The sequence below is a fragment of the Zootermopsis nevadensis genome, unplaced genomic scaffold, assembly GCF_977971745.1.
Source record: "Zootermopsis nevadensis isolate Lab colony 2312 unplaced genomic scaffold, Znev_1.0 Znev_ptg000011l, whole genome shotgun sequence".
Taxonomy (NCBI): Eukaryota; Metazoa; Arthropoda; class Insecta; order Blattodea; family Termopsidae; genus Zootermopsis; species Zootermopsis nevadensis.
In genome coordinates this window covers 9,574,461-9,598,263 of record NW_028259143.1, presented here as the reverse complement: position 1 = coordinate 9,598,263, position 23,803 = coordinate 9,574,461, and the positions used below count along the sequence as shown (strand labels likewise).

Genomic DNA, 23,803 nt, shown 5'->3' with positions numbered 1-23,803 from the left:
TAAACATTTCTGAATATTGTTCTTTATGACAATAATCCTCCCGAAAATTGCTGTCTTCAGACGCACCACCGTGAAAACTTCAAATCCTACAATAATCCTCCCTTTATTCCAATTCAGAATTAGGTTTCGAAATTATACATACTTCTATGCATTTTATATAACTCCTTGTACTGGAGATCAGCCCATCACAAAGCAGAGCACAGGAAAACTGATAAAACTACGGACAATCATCCGTGCCTCGACTGTGATTTGAACCTGCAATCCGAAAGCTTGAATGGTAATTGAAAATATAAAATTTGTGCATGTTACAAGCTTATCAGCTGAGAGTAAGTTGCTTCCGTCAGTGAAACGTACAAGATCTAGTCCCCCGAGAAACGTAAAACTTCTTCAATTGAGTCGGTGTCGTTAACTAAAAAGAAATCACTCATTCTTCAAATGGATTATTAAAATTATATTGTAGATTCTGGGACGATCTAGACCTTTATTTTACCGACATATATTTTATATACAGCCTGTTAATTATTCCAATAATTGAAGTGGTGTTAATCTTAAACCTGGTCTGAACTTTCTAGCAACTTCTGGTGACCTAACAGGAGATTCGATTTACTTTTCTCGGGAATATCTATAACAGCGGGGACTAAGATCTGTTATGAAATTTAATATATTGCCTAGCTATTGAAGCCTAAAAGATTCAGCCTCCGAGCATCTAAAATAAAACCGGTGTTATAAATCATGTGTTTGAATAATTTGATGTTAATCACTACGCCCAGCCGTTAGGTACTTAGCCAGTTGCAACTGGTATTTAAATTTAAATAATTTAATCAGTACCTCTGGTAAATCTTGTGACTCCATTCTTGTGCTCTAAATACACCCGAGAAAATTTGGGATACGTGTCACTCAGACTGAAGGGACCAGATGAGAAACAAGGGAATTGTCTTCTAACTAATTAAACTTAAAATCTTTTACCAGCTCTTAAATGTGATTAAAATTGCTAGCTTCTGAGGGAAAGGACGTTCCATCATTGCTTACGCCTTGCAGTTTCTTATTCTGGGTAGGGTTAAAATACGTGTACACATGCTTATGTATGACATTAATGGATTTATAACAATAAATTTGATGTTTGGAAATGTTACAGTTACTTGCGTGAAGCATATTGTGCCATTTTGAATTAAAATGCCCTAAAAGTTGCCCTCGCCTAAGAAACATTACAGACTCGTGTGAGTACAGCATTTTAATCGGGAAATCTTGTAGAAGGGAAGCGATTTGGGAAAACCAGGCTTAGATGAGACATAAATATTAGAATGGATTTCAAAGAAATAGGGTGTCAGAATGTGGTTTGAGTTTACCTGGTTTGGAATAAGGTTTAGAGGCCGGGAGTTCTCAAGGAGTTTCAAGGAATTACTGAATTCGTAAAACTATTCTTCTAGGATTTGTCCATCCTCTGTTTTGAAAGTCTTAAAACCTTAGAAACTACTAAATTTCTGAAGCTATAACTTCCTTTGTATTCAGGTAAAAACTGGAGAAGTAATCTATTCTATTCGATCTATTATCCCGAGACAATCCTCTTATCTATGGACTGTCTACTGGACTTCTAGGTAGAAACCAACGTTTTGGAAGAACATACTGCTTCCATCTTCCCTAAAACCGTCGTGAGAAACTCAAATATATTCAAATGATTTTGTAAGCAACATATAGGCTTCTACTAGACTACATGTCTGTCAATGATAATACGTATATAAAATTCTTGATAAACGGTTATATTAAATCTGTATCGTAAAACATGTATAAGTAAAGTTGACAGTGTAAAAAGTTACTTTTAATTTTATTTTATCTTCATATTCCTCCTCGTTTCTCCCCTGTAATCTCTTCCCTTGGGGTTTTCTGGCTATAATTTTATATGTAATCAGACTTTGCTAAGTTTTAACAGCGACCGTGGTGATTCTCCTAGCCCCAAACTTTCCACAAGGCAATAAATAAGATTGCCGAACGCGATGTTTTTTAATCGCAAGCCCGCATTTGGCCGAGGGATTGCTGTTTTGCACCAAATGAATATTAAGTACTGAAAACTAAAAACGCCCTTTGGACAATAAATGTAGCTACAAATTGAAATAAGGCTTTTCATCCTTGTTTCATTTTATATCATGCCACTGACTGACCTTCATTCAGATAAGGCCATTAGTGTCCCTTAGCTGTGCCTACAGCATTCGGATGCGTGTTTGAACTTCTCTGCTTCCAGTAGAAGACTCGGCCAGGGGAAATTCTTCGCGTGACGACGACAGATACCAACCTGCTCCGCTCTGTCCGTATTAACTCTGTTTTATAATCTGACATGCACGGTAGCTCGGGGCAGTAGCAGCAATCAAAGCGAATGGACTCCCATTCATCATAACTTACATCGGCGTAGTAGGCTTACTGATATAACGGAGTTCCTTCTTTTTTCGTGTTTATTACACGACTCGGTTTCAATTGTAGCCGTTACACAGTGTTAAATTAGATGGTAAACCAAATGTGGTTAGGATTTATACCCTCGGGATCAAGTCTCGGCTTCGAGATTGGCTATCCTGACTCACGGTTTTCGTAGTTTTCCTCAGTTCTTCCAAACAAATTCTGCAATTGCCTGATAGGCTTATCTCAAATCATTTCCCTTCCACATTCTTTATTCACCAATAATTGTATCATTAGACACGTAACAATTTCGTTTAATAAACCAACAATAAATACAAGATTGGCAAACCTAATAACGGTCCAAACTTAAGAATTTGGAAGCACCTTGCTGTGACCTACTTCGGTAGTAAAGCCGCGGAAACTACAATCAACATGTCCTGTAACCCGGAGGGGATTTGAACCGGTTACTGCAAGATCAGTATCTCCTGTTACAGGGACGTATGTGACATTGCGTTCTCACTGAATAAATTATGACAAAAACTGGTATTTGGTGTTAGTTAGCACCTCGGGCTGAAATCGTAACCATGTTATACTTTGTCTGCGAGCTTTAATCTCACAGACTCTTCGAATATAAAACTTCATAAGATATAAAGTTTATTTTTAATTATCGTGTTACATATACAGATCACATTCGAAGCATAAGTTTTGCCATTAGACGGAGGTGTTTCTAATTTTTATTTTATCGATGTTATTCACCAGACGATGAGTAATATTTGATAAAATGGCGTCCAAGTTGAATTTCAATTAAAATGTTTTATCTGACGTTTTAATTCCCATATTTCTGTAAAAACAATATTAAGGAGCACGTAACGCAAAAGATTCCTACGTCGTGAATCTAATTTTATTTCAAACGGATAATTTGTAGGACTAAAAATTCGTCTTTACAACAGTAAAGTAAAATCACAAGGCTGGGAACCGACGGCTCGCTCTTTTGAATGCGGTAATGAACATTCGGATTCCATAAAGTCGAGCAATTTCTTGGCCGGCTGTGCGACTCTCAGCTTCTAGATAATGACTGTTCTCTATCGAGTTATTCGAGTATTAGACTAAACCACATACGCCAACTGAAGCCAGTATATGACTGCTTGAAATCAAGTGTTAGAAGATACATAAATGATTCTCAATATTTTGAATCACAGTTAGAATGAAAATAAACAGTAAATATTCTTTGTCCACTGGTTTGCGGAGACAATATTCCAACATTTATGGAAATAGATTCACGACAGATCATGTGATAAATTATTAACGTGTTAGTTACAAACAACGGATCGAATAATAACCGGTACATACAGTATTTATTGATATAGAGAATCATGAATATTAAAAAGGAGTTGAAGACGTATAGGAAAAAATATGGCATTCACTTAATGTTTCCGGTTCAGAACCACTGCGACGCAAATACGTAAGTCTGACGAGCTATTCTACGTACACGATGATCCACTGCGCGCATCTTCCGAGAGACCGGTCGCTGCAGGGGCAACAAGTTTTTAGCTTCTGCTGCTACTGGGTATACATCACACACTGCCTAATCCCGTATATACAAAAGAAATTCTAGAATTTTCAAAACTGACTTCCGATTCAAAAGCCGTAGTTTGGTTATTAAATTCAATTCATTTATTTAAGTGCTTCACAACAGCCAAAAGGCCAATAACAGCCAAGCACTAACAAAAAACACAGAAAAATAATAAAAGTAAACATTACAATACAAAAACAAACAAACAATGAACTAAATATGTAAATGTACAAGGAAGGACGTATAATACCAGTGGATTCACACACATTCTCTATTTCTAGGAAGTAAAATCGGAATAATATTTTTAAATGGGACATGACTTATCAAAATACCAAGTCATTGACACAAACATGGAGGCTACCTTTTCCTAAGGGACCCTCACAGATTCTAAACTCTCTTGTCCCCCTTATTTTACCTGATGAGAACATAGATGTCTGTCTTCTGGGTTGTTGCGTCTTGTAATCTTCCTAATAATGAAGGCAGTAAGCATAGACTACACGGCGGAACAGCCCAGAAGACAACCATCTTTATACGCGCCGCCTTGAGAACCCGACTGGACGTAATAAAAGGACTTAAGAAATTAAATAAAGATAAATTTCATCATTTTTACTCATCGCCTAATAATACTAGAATCTTTTTATTAAATAGAGCAACACAGGCGAGGCACGTAGCACGAATACCTTAAATCAAAATCACATTCAACTTTAGAGATATTTGGTGTCTTCATTATCATCTTCGCTATGATGATGGAAACAGCAAGTACATACTTCTGAAACGTTAGTAAACTTCTACCAGGCTACTTGGTGTTACAACCAAGAAGACAGCCAAATTCGTTCTCGCCGCCGTGAGAACCTCAAATACTACACTCCTGACATTATTCAATTTTAAAATCATGTCCTTTTCCATTTCTTGGGACGTCCTAGAAAATCGTTCTAAGTAGGCCTATAGGATTCACGACGTTAAGTAATACGCCACTGCTTTTTCACGTAAGAGGTTATTAGGCTCCTCTTGTCCGCTGTCCGCGATTGCGGGTCAGGCGAGAGGATGTGACGTATTTCACATCACTGCCTACGGAAAACCATCACATTCTCCCGCCCATTTTCTGCTACACTTCATGTGTCTGATGACACGCCATACTGTGCTTGAAGAAATGCACAGAACACGTTGATATATCAGTTGTGTGAGTTTAATCGAATTTACGTTTCTGTACAATCCAGACAAGCCACGGTGGTCTAGCTGTTAGAACGCTGGCCTTGTAATCCTGGGGTCTCGGGTTCGATTCCCGGCGTTGCCCGAATTTATAACTTGTGTTGGACAAGGCCGTGGTCTAGGCAACACGTAGTTTTCCTCCGGGGGCTTCCCCGGTTTCTCCGTGGCATCCAAACAATTACTCCATTCACACACAGAAGAAGGCAATGGCAAACCACTTCTGGATCATCTGCCAAGAACGTATATGAACAGGTCCCAGTCCGAGAAAAGGATGGAAGGATCCTGTTCATATGGACCTGTCGTCAGACAGAACACTAAATAAAAAAAATATAAATACAATCCAGACACTTGCAATATTAGATCCCATTTCCTAATTTACAAGACGTACATTAAACTATAATTAGTTATTTTTAAAACAATAGAAGATTCCTGGGGTTTTATATTGATGTTTGCTGCAAGACTTATTATGCTTGTTTCTCTTTCATTTAACAACGATTTTTAAACCGAAGAGGTCTTGTAGTGTCGAGCTGGGAATTGCAGGATAGTATTTAAGAAATGTGGAACTATTTGGTAGACAACTATCACAGTACACGATTTCTACATTCACCTAGAGACTAACACAGACCATGGAACTCCCGTTAGGAATCGCCAGTGTGTTGGCTGAGTTTCAAACTATGTACTTTCGAATTTTAAGATAATAATTCTACCAAAACCTCCTTTGTGGACAGGAATTTCGACATATACATGAGCGGTGGGGGGGGGGGAAGTATTGCTTTAACCCTTAAAAATTCCAGTGGTAATTACATCTTACCTGCTTCAGCAATAGTAGTCTTCAATTTGTACTTAAAGGAATTTGTATGATTCTCACTGTAAATGGATTATTATACGTTCTTTGCACGATGTGCACATAATTAACTCTTGTCTGTCTGCCCTTCCTTCTGTAAGTCCGCATGATTCAACTAAAAAATCGCTGAACGGATTTGGAAAAAATATGGTATGGATGTTATGGAATTGGGAAGTATTGTACTTTACAATTTCCTACGATCGATAATACCAATATGACGAGCAAAAAAATGTATGAAGTGGAATCGATAATAACGTCTCTTGTAACAGGTCCATACAGAGGTGTACGGTTACAGATATTCTGAAAATATGAAACTTTGTCAATCTTATGTAAAGTTTAAAATAACAACATGGTAGTTGCAGGAAAGAATGAATAGACTTCACGTGGATTCGATCCCACAACACCATGCGTGCAAGACAAGTGCTTTCCAACAGATCTAACTCACCCGATAACGTTGTACTGTTGAGTTAGGTTAATTAAAGGCGACATAGATTTTATAGTCTGAATCTAAAGATGTCTAAAGAAGATTACTGACTTACTATTTTATCATATACTGAGAATTTTCAAAGAACTCTGTGTCTTCCGAAATGGTTTACACATTTCCAGTTTGATTTTCTTAAACAATACCAAGCATTTAATTTTTGTAATAATGAACTGTGGTGTTTTCTTTGCGGTACGAACTGAATTACTAAATATTATTTAGACGAGCGTATGCATCAAAGAGTCAAGATACATTGCGGCAAGAGAATAAATGTCAAAAATTCGTAGTATTGGTACAATGAATCAGTTACTGCAACAAGATATTATAGCTGAGTTTCCCAAACAACCATTTTAAAGATGATCGAGAAATGTTCTTCGCTGACAACTTATTAATTTCTTTGACCGTTGATTTACAATGCTCTTAGCAAGAGACACCAAAGACAAACATATATAAATAAAAATAATTAATTCCACAAATACATTAGCACTTCTGTATGGCTTGTTTGTGTGCTTTAATTGATTTCATTAATTTATTTTTTGTTGTATCCCACCAATATTCCACTGACCACCGAAATGTAACTACTGGACTTCTGACAGCCCGCGGCACACTCTTCAAAGAACCAATACCGATGATAAAATAGAATACGATAGGTTCTTCCCACATCCTTTCCAAAATCGCCATTCATAGTCATCGTATCTACACGGACGTAGATCTTCGTGATCCAGAGATCGGCATGCACTTTGATGGTTTTGTGTGGACGACTAGGCAACGCGGGAACCGTGGGTGGAGGACGTGTGGGAGGGGTAACGCTGGAGGGAGGAATGCTGGAGTTGGCCTCAAGGTCCGACAGACCGACTCTATGAACTTCTTTGCCGCCGCCAACGAGATGCTCGAGGAATGCCAGTGGCCTCTAAAAATGGGGGGGCAGAGGAGGAGGTTTTACTATGCGCAGATTATGAGCAGGTAGTTAGTTACTTTTGCCGCCAGCTTAGTAAGTTGTAGTGCACTTATTTCCAATGAGCTACTGAGGGCGGTGTGGATGTAGCGTTCATAAACTGAACTTCTGGCTGGTAAGACGTCTGAAGAAATAGGGCTCAGTCATTCACAATAATTCAACACAATCATCATTCTAAAAACCTCATATATATCCAGAATGAAATCCACAGAGCAGAGTCCTCTTTTCTGAAGATAATTGTCACTCAGCCAACCAAGACATTTCCCAGGGTTTCATGCAATGTTAAGATTCATTACGAGATTTCTGATTCTCACGGTGGCGAGTTTGAATATGGCAGTCGTCTGAGTTGTAAAGCCGTATAGTCTGGTTGAAATTTACTTACGTTTTGCTCTGATGGTGGAGGCAGCAAGCACCTCTGAAATGTCGGTAGACTTCTACCAGACTAGATGGCATACAACTCAGAAGACAGACATCTTCATACATTGCAATACTGATATGAACCCTTCACTGGGCCCTATCCAAAGACAGAAAAACACCTTCGTATCTATTTGCATAAGATTCGTTGCATTATCGTCATGTCTATGATTCTGCCTCCCAAATAATCTCTTTCCTTCAAGACTTCCAACAAAATTGTGTATAGGCCTATATAATATTTCCCAGGAAGGTCTCAATTTTGATTTGGATAGTATGTGGAGGGAAGCGGCCAAGGCTTATTTTGGTTCAACATTCCAACATACGCCTGTTCCGAGAGGGGCTGAGGATAGTCATTAAACACCTCAGAATAGCCAGGCTTCAGGTTGAGATTCGAAACCGGGATCTACAAAATACAAAACAACCACTCAACTGATTGTAAAGCAGGCTGACTGCTGAAATGTTACCCCAGGGTTCAAGTGTAAAGTACAATTACATTTCAGTGAAATAACTTGGCCCGGTTGCTTCTAGCTATTCTTCTTGCGTTGTATCCTTTCTAATTGTGGGCGTCTGAGTTTCAAGGTCTAAATGAAAGATAAAAGACGACAGAAGAGACAAGTAAGTTTACAGTTTCCTTGTTCTAAGGGTTTGGATTTCCCGAAGAATGGAATTTGTGCCCTAATGTGCAATGAGTTGGAAGTGAGTGGTGGGTTACCTACCATTAACACAGTCGCCACTTAGAATTTAGCTTCACTACATTGTAATGCCTGTTGGTGTCTTTGAGGGTGGAGTAAAATTTATGTACAAAATGTAAAATGCGAAATGCATAACAAAGGCGAATGCTTTTCTTTCTATATAAACGTTTCAGACAAGTTATGAGAAAGCTTGCCCTGAAACGAGTGTGGTCATCACAAAAATATTCCACGTCTTGTTCACCGTCCTAGCAGAAACGTATATTCTTTGAATACCAATTCATAATCCAGTTCATGCTGAATTTTACTTTCTACAACTGAAACTCTCTGTGTTTCCGGCATTATTTATTACTAATACATCTTTTAATTACCTCAAGCTTTGAGAAGCCAAGTTGACAGCTTCACAATGTAATCAATGCCAGCATAGTAGCCCAAAGAAAAATGTTTTGTTTCCCCCTTGTGACGGGCCTTTAATAGGCCAAACATTTTAAAGAATACTGTTGTCTATAACGTTACGCTACGGAGTAGTCTCGTAGAAACTGAGCGACGTTTCAGAGGCGCTTACTGTCTCAGGGCTCTGATGACGGAGGTAGTAAGCATCTCTAAAACTTAGATCAATTTTTATTAGACTAGACGACACATCACACAAGACAGTCATATTCATACTCGATTCCGTCAGAACCTAAAATCTCAGTTTACAAATTACATTTATTTAAGGAAACATAATAAAACATTCTAAATATGTGCAGTTTGATACCTGTAGAGCGATTAGCTTCGCGAAAATAATTTTGGCTCGTAATTAAATAAACATCAAATATGAAAACTAACATAGAATAACCCTAGAAGTTATGTTTACTCCACTGGAGCTCTATTTATGGAAGGTGCGTAAATGTACACCATTCTATGTAAAGTGAATGGAACTGTATCTAATCTATTTTTGATTTTGTTATAAATACAATTTTCAAACCGCTTTAAATAAATATATATTAGTCCATGTGACATGGGTTATTTAGTGTAGTTATTTGTTTCAAGTACCAAAAGTAATTTATTACAAATATTACCACACAATCTCTACCTTCCATGAACTAAAGTTCATTTTTAGTACACGTATTTTTCACCTTCAGATAAATCAATTATCTGCGTTATTACAAAACGAGGGCTAGATTTCGAAGTACAAAGAAAGGATTTGTCGCATGCGCACTCTGTAGGTTGTCCACGTGACCTAGGCAGATGTGACGAAGTAGGTGACCTAGGCAACCAGTATCAGGTCAAGGCTACGCCGGGTCAAACCCAGAGCACAAGGGAATTCTTGCTGTAATGATAAACAGAAAGCAACACCTAACTGTTTCAACTTGTTAATATTGCATCGTTCTGCCAGTAACCGAATACGTTTAGTATCTACATACATATTTAAACGCTCTTTGACGAAAACGTGTGTTCGCATAATGTAACGCTGAATGCATTTGCGTATAAAATTGATGATATGACAGTGGTGATAACTGAAGGACTAGGAAGAGATCCGCTGCGGAATATTTTAAGGAAATAGCACTGCAAAATATTTTCTAGTACGAACAGAGTATTAACATTGTAAATAATATCTAATAGAAAGTAGATGCGACATCAACGACACTATAATATTTCGTGGTTTGAAGACGTAGAGGCCAGTTTAATAAATATAAATTAAATGTATAATTGTGCACTAGTAATTCTTAATCATTCTTTCGTTTATAATGTGAAGCTAGAGGCCGTAATGTCAACATTCTTGTGCTGACCTGCACGACTCAAAATGTAACTGGAATATCTCCTACGCTTAAATTTCAGTTAATATCACTATGATCTATGCAGTCTGCAAGTATTTGTAGACTATTCTTATTTCTATGACTGAATTTACCTCTATGCCTGCAGATATCTGTAATTCACATAGAATTTTTTTTCTAATTAATAGAAAACTCACTTGATGTACATTAGAACTGTTTGAAAAGCAACTAGCTAGCTACGACTACTTCAGGTCTACACATATGGTAAGAATTAGTAACTGGAATTATGAATATTAAATGTCGATTTTGTGTAATTCCCATACTATGATGTTGTATAATGGCCAGACTTTATTTGCAATAACAGGATTGTTGACTTGTACCGTAACATATACACTGACACAAAGTACAGAGTATAAATAATTCCTTACAAAAATACCCAATAACATTATTTCCATCGTATAAATTTGTAAAGGTAGATTAGACTAAGAATGCGTTTTTACACTCGATATACTTGTTAAGACATAGTAACAAATAAATAGTATCTTGGTTAAATTAAAAATTTGAAAGGAAATTTCTGTTTATCTACATCAAAGGTTGAATTTACGTTACATTTTATCGAAGACATTTCTGTCTTACTGCACTTTAAGTCCTATAATACCTACTTTTATAAGATAGAACCTGCAATCAAGCCGTTAATAACATTAATTTGTTTCAAACAATCTTTACAGAACATGTTGCACCCAAGCCTGTGGTCAGTAAAGCTGAAAATCACATCGCATACTTTGACTGGTAACTGATTAGAACAGTTTGTCCGAAGCTGAGGAAGAGACATCTCCATTTCTAATAAAAGGTAATGTAAAGCCACAATTTCTTTAATTCAAGGGTTATACTCTAACTACTAATCTGCTAAAATATACAGGTTAATGGGGGAAAAGTGGTACCAGCAGCTTTTCCTAATTCGTAATATTTCCACTGTATTTATAGCCTATATTATTCAAGGTATCTCACCTGTTACATAATCCCTTAATTATAAATCTGAGATGGGGAATAATTTTTCCTAATCTGTCACAACACTGTGAATAAGAAGTAATTTTAATGTAGATAACTAAGCGAATCAATTATAAATCAACATCATTCACCATAAAATCGGCCTATATTCTCGTAACTTTATTATATGATATATATACGAATTAACCGATCACTGTGTGTTAGTGCATTTCGCTGTACGGATGATAAAATTTATTCTACCAAAGACCCAACAGAATCTACGTATGTATCTAATCGAAGATGACTGTCTTAGGGATGTTGCGCAGTGTCATGATTACCCTGATTATGGAGGCAGTAACAACCTCTGAAAAGTCGGTCAATTTCTACGTGACTTAAAAGAGAGTCATTTTAAAACTCGCAGACGTGAGAACTCGCCATGTATTTATCTGCATACAATTGTGTCTCTGTTTGTAAAAGCCTCTGCAATTAACTTTAGGCGATGAAAATCGATACAATTTACTCTCTATTCGTGAAAGCCCTTTCAATTAATTCTGTGTTGGTGAAAGATTCTGTGACATTTGGGTCAAAATGATCCGTGGACATAAATCAAAGGCAGGTTAATGATATATATCAGCTGATAAAATGTAGAGGAGAGAAACTGTCCTAGACATCTGTGTGGAAGATGATTAAAAATAAGTCTTAGGGTCAACCTTTCTAATGAGTCCAAAGCAAACTCCTATCCGACTGGCTTGTCAAATTCCACAAAGAAAGAGATCAATAAAAATAAAAAATTAGTACAAATTCGAATAGACGGAGACGAAAGATTTTGTCGCGTAAGAAATCTACGAACTTCAACTCCATGCTGCATTTCCAAAAATACGGAACAAGAGGGCACTCATAGTAGCCGACAAACGTTAGTGAGCTAGCCTGAACTAAACAGTTAATTCGTTCTGATAGCGGTTAAAACAGACAACGGGTGTTGATAGTTGAGAAACAGAGATGCAATCTATCCTTCCACCACACACAGTCGAACTTTGTTCGTCTTACATTTCATCTCAGAGAACTTCTAGGAATCCCTATAGACGTATCAATTCGGGGAATCCCTTCTAATGACGTAATATATATATATATATATATATATATATATATATATATAATAAATATACTTATTTAAAATAATAAGGAGTAAATCACAGATTTCGATAGCTGTGTAAGCGCATCTGCTCGGTCAATTTTATACCTTAGACCTATCGTAACGTAACACACAGAATTCCTCTTCTTATCTTAGCTTCTACCCTTCACACAGAGAAAAAGAGAAAAAAAGCAGTCGAAACTGTTCTAGCGTTCATTTAACAAGCTTACTTGAATTAAAGAGCGTCAGGTTTGGAAGTTTTACTTTAATTCCTATAAATTTTTATGAGCCGGGATAGCTCAGTCAGTATAGTGACTAGCTACGGGCTGGACGATCGGGGTTCGATCCCCGACGGGGGCAGAGGATTTTTCCTCTAGCCTCTGGATCCATACCGGCTCTGGGGCCCACCCAGCCTCCTCTACAATGGGTACCTGGGGTTCTTTCCCGGGGGTAAAGCCGGCCTGGGGCATGATGCTGACCACTCACCCCCATCTAGTGTCGAGATCAAGGAAGAGAGGAGCTATACCTCCTCTCACCCCAAGCGCCTGTACGGCACGTAGCGGGACAAACTTTACTTTTACTTTTCCTGTAAATTTTAATGTAACATCATATAACTAGTGAAGCTGATAGAGCGACGTTAAACAAACACAAATTAGTGTTTACTGCAGAAGTGTAACAAAAACTGTTTTCAATGGGAACCCCTTGCTTTTCATCAATGATATATAATATATATAATAAATAAAATGGAGCAGTTTTTTTATTAAGTTTTATATCATTTTATTAATGTTTCGAAAGCGCTGTATTTGTATTCAGAATAGGGAGTTTTTCGATTTACTGAAATACTACGAGAAAATGTCATTGAAATCAACTACAAATAATGTAAGTTTCGTAACTTACTATACAATCAATGATAATCAGTTTCGTATTTGAGTACGAAGACCTGCATCAGTTGTCACACCGAAAGATAAACAATATTTTGAATCGTAACTACTAAGAATTCAACAAGTACTTACCGATCATCAAGTAGGCGGAAACTGCTTTACCCCAAACTGTGACTTATACCTATGACTGTTGTTAGGTACACTGCACTTTTACGACGGTGGTGACCATTATTCCTGCAGGATAACAATAAATTACAATTAAAATACGGAACATCACAAGAAACGTAGACCTAACAGTTATAAATAATCTGGAGTGAGATACAGGTGGTTTTCAGACCTGTCGACGTTTTTCATACAGCCAACATTTGCAATAATTTACAAGCAATAAAAACTCTTTTATTCTAATATAAAATTATTTAACATCAATGAAGCACAGGGCTGTTCTTCGTATTATAATTTATGGGTTGTTTTGGTCTTATTTATAAAATTGGTGAAGGTAAGTATTTTCTGAAAATTTATAGGCCTATCATACAAGATACTGGAGCCTGGACATTTGAATATTTCTAATTGCTCCTACATTAAACTCGCAGTAAATTTTTTTTCAAGAGAATTATGCAATACCCCTCCTTAATTAAGCTTATGTAAACATTCAGTTCAGAACAGACTTCACGTGAACCATGATCGTCTCATACGGAAACTGAATTAGTACTGGCTTGGTATTTAACTTCACATAAATTGTCACTTCAGAATTATGCCAGCTTGTGGTTTCAAGGGTGCATACCAAATTTTCGGAGGAACACACAATACTGCCTTCTTTTTAAGCATAGAAAATGGCTGTAATATTTCAACTTCTAGATGTTATAATTCACTGTTTTTGTCGTGAAACTGTTAACACGAGTGATTCATTATTCATTAGTTTCTCTAAAACAGAACAACCACAAGAATTATTAATGCTGGAAAGTCATCAAGATTTTTTCCTGACTTTTGCAGCCAGTAAAAAAAGTTTTTAAATTTGGCCATAAGAACAGTCAACTTAACTTAGTAATAATTGTATAAAATAATAAGTGAGGCAGTTATTTAGACATATATTTACGATCTACTTAAAGACGCTATAAGTTTGTTGAATCATAAAGCGTAGAACAATCGCCATGATGGTGGAAGCAGCAAGTAACTCTGAAACGCCGGTAAATTTTTACCAGGCTATACAGCGCAGCATACCTGAAGAGAGTAATCTTCAAACTTAACACCGTGAGAACCTGACATCTCAGTCTTGATATTATTTGCGTTCTAATCGAGTGACATGTTGAAATTTACTAGATTTTAGCAACTGTTAACTGCCTTGAAACACAAATAGTTTAAGTTCCTCTTCTTGATGTCACTAAGTGTATTATTTTAGCATTGATGATCTGAATTGGGGTATATGAGACCGGGACAGTGAATAATTATGTTACCGATAACGTTCAGCAAGCAGAACTACAGTTAGAAACATTAGCAGGTCAGAATTTCTCAGGCATTCCAAAATGTTACAGAAGAAAGTATCAGATGTTTTAAATAGATACTGATGGAATTCCAGACAGTTAAGTCAGATATATAAGGTGAAATGCAGCATAGGAAGTAAATTGTTAGACTTCTTAAAAACACCATGACTTGAAGCCTTCAGTAAAAGCAAAAACAAACAATAATAATAATGATGTAACAAACAGATAAGGAGTTTTGTTTTGTTTTCAGTCTGTTGCTAGTCTATTATCAAAGTAAGCGACAGTGGGTTTATTGCAAGGCAAAGGCTAAAGTGGTGGGGGAAACGAGCAGAATTTCAACTTGTCCCCCACCCCAGCTAACACAAATTATATCTCACTATTTTATTTACTTAGAAGTCTGAAGTACAATGAATTGTTCAACGTAAGGTTTGTATTTCGTTCCCTACCCATTCCCTGCCGTCTTCAACTCTTCTTCGGTGAAAAACCTTCAACGTTAGCCACCATCCGACTAGCGAACTCCATTTGTAAAACGTATTTAATACGCCACTTTCCTATTTATTGGGCGTACTTGATTTCAGAATCTGTGTATGAATTTATATTAAGATTGCAAGCCTCTGAGTCGACATTCAAGGCCTGTAATTGGCAAGGGAAACTTTACTTCAAACTAATATAGGCTTATTTGAGACATATTTTATTCCGCACTAATTTTACTGAAAACTAATGCAGGCTATATTAAATAATTATTCCCCGCATACAAAGATACATGGGAAACTATGTTAACTAACGAAACGGACAAAACAGAGGAAGAATTATATAACGGTCCCAATGGTTTGCACACATCGACGAAAATAAATCACGTGATAAGCGACACACTTTGCAAGTACGAGATAAATGATGAATGCATTCGATTTTGTCTGGGGAACCTCGAGAGATGGCAGAAGGTAAATATTTGAGATGGAAATGGATAATTATTAGGCTGCAACGATGTGGACTGAACTCAATCGGATCAGGACAGGTAAAAGACGTAGGCTGTTGTGAGCGCGGTAATGAACCTTGGGATTCCATGAAGGCGGGAAATTTGCTGATCAGATGAGCGCCTCTTGGATTTCCAATAAAGATTTCGTTGCATTCACGTCACCAGATAGTACAGCATCATTGGGCATCCAGTACCTTGGCGAGATTTCAGGTAGTCACGGCTGTAAACTACCAGATTGCACGGCGCAACTTCCCAAAAGACAATCACCTATCCAACACCTTATCCACATTACTAATTGTAGTCATCGGAAGTCCGTCAATGACCTTCAGGACTGGTTCCAAAAAAAAGATTACTCAAGACTAAAGCTGCGATATCTGGTGCTGTGCATTGCATGAAGGTATTGCTTCTGTGTTGTTCATCTTCTTCGTGTGCCCTCGTGAATGTCCGGCCGTGGTTAGAATTGCCCAAGGCGGGGAGTAACGCCTAGTGGTAGGGCAGTGCAGGCGAATCAACACTCAGTGTAGTAGAGGCTCAGTTAGCGAGCGCCGGATGGCTCCACAACTCAGTAGCGAACACGTCTTGCACGCGGGTTCTAACGTGACGTTTGTAACAATGAAGAACTAGGGAAAACATAGTGATTATGTGTAAAATCAGTGTTATAAATCCGCAACATCAAACGTTTTTACATGATGAGACTCTGAACTAATGTTTACGGAACTTTCAGTTTCAGTTTGAGTGTGTTAAGTGCAAGGTGAGTAGATCGTCATGTGTCTGTTTCATTTCTAGTGTTCATGTTGTATGATCGTAACATTTTGAGAATTTCGAGTACTCTCGCTTGAAATAATGTTAAGAATATTACAAATTACAAAACGTTCGTCTTATTTGAATGTGTTGTATTGGCAATAGTATTCAGTGTTACATTAACGTAAAAAGTACACTTAAAAGCAGTGATAAACGGAAGTAACAACAATGGTGCGATTGTCGATATTTCTTTATCTGTTATGAAGATCGAGATTTGATTATCCCGTTACGTTCGCAGTAGTTTCCAGAAACTCTAAGCCTGGTGATAATTTTTCCCCACCTGATTTAACAATCAACGAGTCTGTACTTTTAATGATCTGTTTCATATCAGACAAACGGAAATTTCCGAAAACAACTTAAGGAATTGATCTTGGTAATGGTGAAGTGAACTGTTTTGTTTCAGGACTGTAATTTTTTTAATATTATTCAGGCGACTGAAACATTAAAAGGTTAATTATCCTGCATTAATGCTTTCCAAATTAGTAGTATTTCATTTTATATCATTATCATATCATGTCACATTTTGTATAAACCTCCAGGAACACCTATAACAGAAATATTCAAATATGCATGAAAATTGAAGTCATTCGATGTTATTTTCTTTAACGCTGACAGTGAGAATTTTTCTTTTGATACTGCAAAATAACAGCTCGAATAGTATTTTAGCGATTGTATTAGGGTTCTTTGTTAAAAATATAGTCGGATCATGGGAATTTGCAAAGATATTACGGTATAATGATTTTATGCTCTTTGAAACGCGGGGTATGAGAACATCTGCTATTAGCAGTAGAATTTTTGGTGTATTAATTTAGTTTACGCGAGTTAAAGATGCATATTTGAGGCAATGATTTTCAGTAACTTACTGGAATAATTAGATTTTTCTGCAGAATGGTAATATTTCAGTACTTTTAAGGAATGCTGAGTTGTGACAATTTCTCATTAGTGTTAACTCACCGGAAGTTTTCAGCACCTGCCATACCTAGCAATTTTGTATGCACTATTACCGCGGAGTCCTTATAATCACAACAATTGTTATCTCTGCCTGGGTGTCTGTAATCTACAAAAGTGTTGAGGCACGATCATTTATAGGAATATATGAAGCTCTAACAATTTTCACGAGTAAGTACTATTAATTTTGAGACATGGCAATTTTAAAGTCTCTTTACGAATTTAAATTAAAAAGGAGTGCAGTGGTACCATGACATTGCAGAATATAAATTTATAACATTATAGGTGTTAGTCGGGGCATAACATTTGTAAGTGTGTTCGTCTGTATTGTTAAATTTCAGTAGCATGACAGTTTCCAGTTTAATTGATTTTTGACATAAAATCCTTCGGCTAAAACATGACAGTTTGTAATAGTGTTGGGAAAATTTTCGTCGTCAATATTTTAATTCTCATCTCAATTAACTACCTATAATTTTTCTTAATACGAATATTATTTATCTCTTGCTAGCATTACTGTCTCGGCTTTATGATGCAGCTAATTAAAGTGTAAATGCCGTTAAATACGAATAATGGTGCAGGTGTGACGTAGCGAGGAATAGGCCTGCGATCTATAAAGGACAGCGACCGAACGCCGAACGTGAGTTCGTACTGTCGTTAGGATGAATTTTCATCATCTCTGTCCTCCGTCACATCTCGTACCGTCTCTAAAATGCCGGAGGGCCGGACTGTGAAAGCGGTTTCAATAAAGAGAAGCAGAGATGTTTGACGTCATCAGGGTAGTTGTATTGACGTCACATTAACACCCTAGATTCACCTGTTGGGATTGGTTACAGGAATAAGCGTGGCCTGCACATGTAACATTCTACAGGTTGCAGTCGAGTGAGAAACAGTAAACATTTCATAAGCATGTAGAAGGAAAGGACAAGGCATTGCTAGGTGAGAAAAATGAGAAATGAATGGAAATTCGCCTTGAACTGATGGTGTCTATCATTTTAATTGGCTAAAATCTTATCTTTTATCCGATTTAGTGCCATTTCACACTACACGCCAGCGCACAATGAGAAATAATCGTTATTATGATCGAAATTCTTACATTTATTGCAATTATCGGACGTATTCTATTAACCCCTTGAAGCCCATTGATAAATATTTGTCCCGCCTGCTTAAAAAAATCAACAACTCTTAATTTTGTATTTGTTTCTTATGATTCCCACTTTATATAGCGATTATTTCCTTAAACAGCATCGACCAATTGATCCTTATGATGATGAAGAGTTGTTTTCTTTGCGGTACAGACTATTATTCAGACGGCTTCACAGAGTTCTTTTTTCGTCAATTCTCCTTCCCCAAGGACAAAACAAAGGTTGTTCTGTCGTGTCTTTGGGTGAATCGATCCTTAGACCTACTTTCATTAGGTTTTCCTCATAATTAAACCCATGATTAGTATTCATGACAGACTTTATGATTCTGAACTATATGTTACTAGTTCTATGACAAAATATTACTTCCGTTCACTTCTGAATTAGGTTTTATCGTATTACCAAGAGTTTTCTTCCAAATTACAACACTCGATAAGAGAAAAGTAATACTGGTTTTTAATGTGATTCTGTTTGGAAATAAGCTTGCCAGTTCAAGTTGCATTGCAAAAATATACCTTTAGTAATTATGAGCACATATTTTATATTATGACATACACATTCTCTTTTCAGTGGAAAATCTTCTATAGGTATCGATTCTTTTCTCTTGGCTGAAGAAAGACGTAAATTGAAACCGTTCACAAAAATCTTAAAGTGAAATAAACTTCACGTGAGATGAATATCAATCTCCATCCCAGTTACAATTAGCTATTTACATAAATGAAAACCGAAGGCAAGTAATTCCACTTGTATTATGTGACTAATCACGCGTGTTGTATTTGTTTTTATTTTATGCTGTAATATTAAATGAAGGCAGAACATGCAACACATTCTGTCATGTGTTTTATCTGTCAACCTATACTTTATACTCACAATGAAATAGGTACATACCTACAATTCACTGAAAACCTATTGAATACTTCTACCTTTGTCCTGCCACATTGAAGTACACTGTGTAAGCTGTGTACAGTGGAATGTGACCTGAATATTATTAACGTTTTCTATTAACCAAATTATCAACAAAAAATATTTTACTTATGCTTTAAATATATTGTATTTTGTTAAAACATTTTTAATTAATTTTGTTTTTTTATGCATGTGGAAACAATATGAGAACGAATAGGCTTGTCTCGAAACAATATTTACATGTTATGAAAATTAAAATGGCAGAGAAACAGATATCACATCCGAGAGCCACTAACTAACTACCCTGTGTTATTACTTTCATAAATGACTGTCGTTAATATGTCTATAGCATTGTTAAATACTGTTGATTAACCCTTTGAAGTCAAAGTTCATCTAAATAATATAAAAATTAATTTCGTACCGGAACGAAAACAACACATCACCATAATGAAGATCATCTGATGATTTCCTGTTCAAGGAACTGATCACTATTCATTCAGAGCGTCGTATGAAACCATAAACACTCGTGGGCAAAATTCAGAATTAATTAATGTTAAAGCAGGTGGTATAGATAGGTACCACTAGTTGCTAAACGGTTAAGAACATTTCAGGTTGAGTGGATGGCATAATATTGTAGACATAAAACAAGTTGACTGCGTTGATTGAACTAGGTTTCTCGGAATAATTAAAACTTTAGTACGACAGACACTTTCCAAGTTAAATAATAAGGTAAACCTATAATAACTATGTTTTACAATTAGATTTTGATGAAAAATATGTCACATTCGTGGTTAGCGCGATTCTTATTGAGAACATTTTAAACGTTAATTCTTTTTTGTAAGTGGGTGTCATTTCATAATGTCGACTGTGGTTGCAATCTGAAGTGCAAATTTTACGAGATCTATATAGGTTCACGTTTTCACGACAAATAGTTGCCTTTTCTTCGTTCACATTCTATGCTACGTAACTTTATTGCAACATCAACACCTTTTTTATTTGCTATCCTTTCACATAATCTAAACATAGTACTGACTTTTTATTACCATTGTGATTTACAAGAGGAAAACGGACGAGAAAGCTAAAACAGCGGATTGATAACAATCACTTTGATATTTGTTTTAATTTTTCAACCCAGAACCTTTTACCCCTAGGCTAGTGAGTGAAATATTTTAATGTTGGGGGGGGGGGGAGGGTTTACACACATATTTTTAGTTCATTAACCTCTTAAAAGTTATTCATTGTGTCAGAATTTAACTTTGATTAATAAAATTTAGCAGTCGCCAATTATATATTTACGAGAATATTTTGCATTACAATTGTGGATTCATTTCTATGAGAAATTCCATAATGTTCTGCAGTCACATTAATACGTGTAAACTAACTGTCTAGTGTATTTAATTTTTTATACCACGGAGGTTCAGAACACGCATTTCACAATTTTCCGAGAATAAAACAACATTCGTCACACAACTAGGCCTGTCTGTATCCAGGAAATGAGATTTCAGGTTCTCAAGGCGGCGAGTATGAAGATAATTGTATCTGGGATGTTGAACCTCGTAGCTTGTTAGAAACTGACGTATCAGAGGTGCTTACTGCAGTAAGAACCTCCCAAATGTTGGTCAGTTGGTAAAAGACTACACGATGTAAAATACCAAAAGGCACTTACCGTTTTGATGTGTTGAAAAGTATCCTATAAATATTTATCTGCCACAAAATATGAACACATTAACATTTTTAACATTTTAAAAATCAGCTCACCTCAAGATATCTGGCACACAACTATGTATCGCCTATCAGTTACACGTGGAAAGTGGAAATTCTGAAATTAACATAGCTGCATGAATGAAATGTTACAGGCATAAGTCTACTTGTGACCCGACAATCCGTCGTGACTAGTCAAATATAATTCTCCAGCAATTCACAATGAAATGACTGTAACTTACTTTATAATTTATCCTAACTTCTTTCCACTCTCTGAGTTGTTATTAATCATTATTCAGTATTTATAAATCTTAACTTTTGGTATAATATCTGAATTTAAGAGAAGTAACTTCTGTTAGACACGACTTGACAAAATGGAGTAAATGCTTTGCAAGATTTTAGATTGAACCACTTTTAGAATGGATTGTAAGGAATGTATGAGGAATACATATCCTATTTCTGTGTGCTTCTCTATACAGATTTCAACTACTTTTATTTACCTGTACGCAGACATATTTTTTTACACCGAGCATCAAAATATCAGTAATAGCCTACACTCTGTTTCTGAAATTTACTTAAGGATCTAAATCTTCTAAAAAATCCTTAAATTGTCTCACACTTTGCCCGCATTTCTGCAGTAGGACTTATATTAGCGTTGCTATCAAGGCGTAGGCTGGTTTGTTATGTAATTAAGACTTCCATCCGATTACACACTTTGGAATTTCTAGGCACACTTCCCGTTTTCAAGAATAAAAAAGAACGCCATTTCCTGTAGCATGGGACACGGCTGTAATGTCAACGTTAATACTTAAGTTACTTTGATCATGGTTCCTGTAAGCGCCGACACGTAATTAAGTAAGGAAATGGATTAATGTTGTATAATATAAGCAAAGTGTTTAATATCCCATAAAATTTAAGCTCGTTCCAAACAACGTGTACATAGGCAAATGCTGGAATAAGAGAGACACTGATGGACAGTGTATACATAAAGTTTTTATTACATTTCATATTCTCACGGCGACGAATATCTGAGGTGTAGCACCGTGTATTCTAGTACAGCATTTCTCAATATATATTACGCGTACAACCGGTGGTACGCGAGCCAATGTCGAGTGGTACGCGAACTAAGTGAGAAAATCAAAATATAATGATAACATAAATAAGTTTTCCATTACCGCATTTGGTTACTGGTACATTTAATGTGTTAAATTAGAATTAGTGGTACGCCAGCGAAAAAGGTTGAGAACCCCTGGTCTAGTAGATACTAACTTACCTTTCAGACTATCTTATCGCCACTTACTTATCGCTCTGAAAATGGAGGCAGCAAGTACCTCCGTGCAGTTGGTCAGTATCTACCAGAGTACACAGCGTAACATCCCAGAAGACATTGACCTTCTAAATCACCTTCTGTCTATAATTTTTTCTAGTCGCACATCTTTCCAGTTCACGACACGTAGTCAACTTTCCTTCTTACTTTGCATTAAACGTACTGCATGTATTTATTCGTCGTTATTTAATAATTTAGGAACGTGCTAAGTAGTAACAACGACAACTGATTCACACAACCTTGAAAATTTTTGTCTTCCAACCCAGTCCAATGTAGATTTCTGTCTTCTGTTGGGTTGTTGCGCCGTGTAGTATGACCTCTGAAACGTTTCTTAACATCTACCATACTACACAGCGCAACAACCCAGAAGACAGAAATCTTCATAGCGTAGATAACTTAGAACGAATCGCCCTGATGACGGAGGCAGTATGATCTCAGAAACGTTGGTAAACATCGACCATACTACACGGCGCAACAACCCAGAAGACAGAAATCTACATACTCAACGGTTTTAAAACCTCAAATCATACCAGTCCAATGTCTTTGTGTACACACATCTGTGGCACAAAATTTAAATTTAGTCTCACGACAAAACGTCGAAAATCTTAAAATTTCTACAGTCTTCCTGTAGGGAGGTTTGAAGTAAACCTATTCAATAAATTCTGCAGCATGAAGTCATACGAGTAAAGTTGAAGCTGTTGAGATTCAGCCCTACTTGATCATTTATAGCTGTGTTTAATTCAGTTACGATCAAAGTGATGTCTCGTAACCTACCCAAACGCAACTCTTGGCGAGAAATTATCGATTCTCCAGTACAGGGGAGGTCACTGCTCGCGTCATCACGCCAGTCGACCTTGATAAGGGTTGGAATTAAAGCAGGGCGGGGTTGGTACTCTGACACCCCAGGTCATTTCGATTTTATATGCTACGCTACACTACTGTTGCCACAACAAGGCATTCTGGGAAGAACTCGTGACGCCCAGCTTTGCTTAGTACGTTTCTAGACCCTATGTATTCTGAGCTACTGCCAACGTCATAACAGAAACTACAGACAAATTTGATATGTTTCATCTCGTATAGTGCAGCCGGCGAGAATTTATTAATTTATATTTACTATTTCCACTGGAGGACTACATATGTTGGCTAAGTTAACGTTTTGTAGACTTTTCCCCAGTGTTTCTATATATCTCTTATGTTTGTAGATAAATAAACAATATTTTATG

The 23,803-nt window shown here is 36.7% G+C and overlaps 1 protein-coding gene across 7 annotated transcripts in view; it reads left to right on the top strand.

Moving 5' to 3' along the window:
• Positions 1 to 23,803, top strand: part of klu (zinc finger protein klumpfuss) — a 214,985-nt gene that overhangs the window by 19,997 nt on the left and 171,185 nt on the right. For 5 of the 7 annotated variants that reach the window (XR_002542673.2, XR_002542672.2, XM_022061212.2 and 2 more), the window contains one exon: positions 11,036 to 11,157. The gene's annotated coding sequence lies outside the window, so the exon portion shown is untranslated. Of the gene's footprint in view, positions 1 to 11,035; positions 11,158 to 15,997; positions 16,513 to 23,803 lie in introns of those variants that run through there. The other 2 variants (XR_002542678.2, XM_022061210.2) reach the window with 2 other exon arrangements.